The following is a 2500-nucleotide window of genomic DNA, read 5'->3' as shown; positions in this document are numbered from 1 at the left end:
CAATTTCCTGGCGCACTTGTAAAATAGCCAACTGGTTTGCCTCCCGCCAGTTGGGATACTTAACAATTGTATATGTTAAATGCTCGGAGATATTAGCTACTATGAGCTACTCTAAAAATCCGAGGGTAAACAAAATGATTATTATTATATTTCTTATCTCAGAAACGCTGTCGACAGTGAAACAGCAGTGAACAGGAATTATCTGAAAGGAATTAGGAAAGACAGAAACTCATGCGCTACTGGGGAAGGGGTATGTGGGGCTTCCAGTGAAAGGGAGAACTGAACCTTGCATTTTTCTGGACAATTTGAGCAACTGTGCCCCTTCTTCTTTTCCTGCATTTGCGATGCCGGTGTAGTCCTCTATCAACTGAGCTATGAAGCCACTCAAGTTTTTCTCTGTCCTTGTGTGGGCCCATTTCCATTAGTAAGGCTAACGCTCACATGGTTCATATGGGGTAGAAAACTAGCACTTCACATTACACTCTAATCAGTTTAGTCTATGAAGCCACTCAGTTGGGAGTAAATCAATATTTTGAGCTCATGGTTTCACTTATAGACGTCGGAGAAATTCGGGTGGCATCAACGGAATTCGAACCCATGGGTTCTTACTAAAAGTCCCAAAATGTCAATGGAAGTAGGTATTTCGAGGCTCTCCTTTGAACTCTTCTTATGCAGGTGGTGAGACTTGAGGGGAACAGGATATTTCGGAATGGGTAGAGCCAGGAGTCCATGGTAGGACCAAGGCCTCAAAGAAACGTGAAAAATATCATTGTTTCCTGAACCAACACTATTTCTTTTCACGAACTCCACGATCCCGTTTGCTTCATTTACGAAAGAAGCACAGGCAAGATACGAATACGCATTGGACTTGGCCCTTTTAGCACTAATATTAAGGACGGGACAAATACATTTTTAAACGACCTAGTCGTCTGAAAATTTTCCGACTTGTCCGTTCACACGAATAAGTCGACCGATCACGATCGACAAAATTGACCACCGCGGAGAAATGGAACTAACGATGGAAATGATGGTTTATGGGAAGTTCTCAATATGGCGGGACAAAAAGAAAGTTGGCGCGAAAGGCATGGTAACCAAGCCATGGCCAGCCACACACTGTACCTATTGCTGGTTTTCACTCACGTGATCAACAGCCATGTTTTTCAACGAAAACAAAAGGAAGCGTTTGCATAATAATAGAGTTAAATTCCCGGAGGATTTGGTCGGGGCACCAACATGGCCGCCTTTTCTTTGTTTAGGGCACCAATATGGCGGTCGTGACGTCATGTGAAAACCGAGAATTGCTCAAACTTTGACAGTTTGTTGGCCTATCTCTTATGAATTCACATTGGTCGACCAAACCACAGGACGATTTGTCGTCCGTTCAGATGATTTGTTCGTCTTGGAGTGAAAACGGCAATTAACTTGGCGTTAATTAGTTCCTGTATGTAACTTTGCTTAGCTTTGCTTCGAATGAGTAAACCAGTTTTAAAAGTGTCCATAACCTTAAACATCTTTCTTTGCTGATATAAATCTATTCGCTTTATGCAAAAGTATTCTTCCGTTTTCGCTTCGAAATTCCAGTTTTCAGGCGACGTAAAATTTAACAAAACCACAAGTTGTTTTTTCGGCCTATTCCTGAGATGATGTTACAAACTGATTTGCATTGCAAAAATTCTTTCCAAATAGCTTGTTAAGTCAACAATCCGCTCCGAGCCGAGGACAATTCAACCGGTTGACAAAAAAGTGCTTTATGACGCTTAGATTTGACTTTTGCGGGATGAAAAAGCTTTTTTGAAGTTTGCGGTTAGGGGAACTTAAAAATGGAAACTCATTGCTCAAAAACCGGTATAAAGTTGACAAAAAAATGAGGAAACTGTTGCTCGTGTGTAATTTATTACGATACACCAACAAGATGAATGTATTACATGCAAATATATGAGGCATAACAAACGCTTTCCCACTAAAAATGTACCGAACTATTTCTAAAAATATCATTGTAATCGTTTGTTCCATATAATATAAAATACTTGTTATATCCTAATTCTCGACACCTATTTCGAATGTACAATTATTGTTCAGGCTCCAAAAATATTGAAAACTAAAAGGATCAATTTTACTCGAAAACGAGCGTTTCGTCGTAATTTTTGGTATGGACGACTGCAGCTTAAATTGTACTTAATGTACTTAAATATAAATGCGCTATCGGGCCTATACAACGGCTGCAAATATGGAGAAAGGCAAACCTTACATACAAAGATAGTAATTTCCCTTATCCTGATGACCTAATGTAGTTGATGTTTTTATTAAAATGCGAAACATCCACTGATCTTCGCCTTGCGAGACTAACTATATCTATTTTTATAAAAACGTAACCTCAGTTACTTGTTGAAAAATGACTAAAAAGCGACCTTTAAAAAGGCATTTTACATCAAGAGCGAAACTTTTTTCACGAGGTACAAAATACTACTCTAAAGCTACTTTAATGTCCCGTTATCGAGAT

General features: G+C 39.3%; 1 protein-coding gene across 2 annotated transcripts in view; it reads right to left on the bottom strand.

Annotated features, from left to right (window-relative positions):
- Window positions 1–1865: 1865 nt before the first annotated feature.
- LOC138006940 (lymphocyte cytosolic protein 2-like) overlaps window positions 1866–2500 on the bottom strand; it is a 46173-nt gene continuing 45538 nt past the window's right edge. For both annotated transcript variants that reach the window (XM_068853579.1, XM_068853580.1), the window contains exon 26: window positions 1866–2500. This exon is cut by the window's right edge and continues 595 nt beyond it. The gene's annotated coding sequence lies outside the window, so the exon portion shown is untranslated.

Source organism: Montipora foliosa, chromosome 6, assembly GCF_036669935.1.
Source record: "Montipora foliosa isolate CH-2021 chromosome 6, ASM3666993v2, whole genome shotgun sequence".
In the NCBI taxonomy this organism is placed as follows: Eukaryota; Metazoa; Cnidaria; class Anthozoa; order Scleractinia; family Acroporidae; genus Montipora; species Montipora foliosa.
This window is presented reverse-complemented; position numbering and strand designations above follow the sequence as displayed.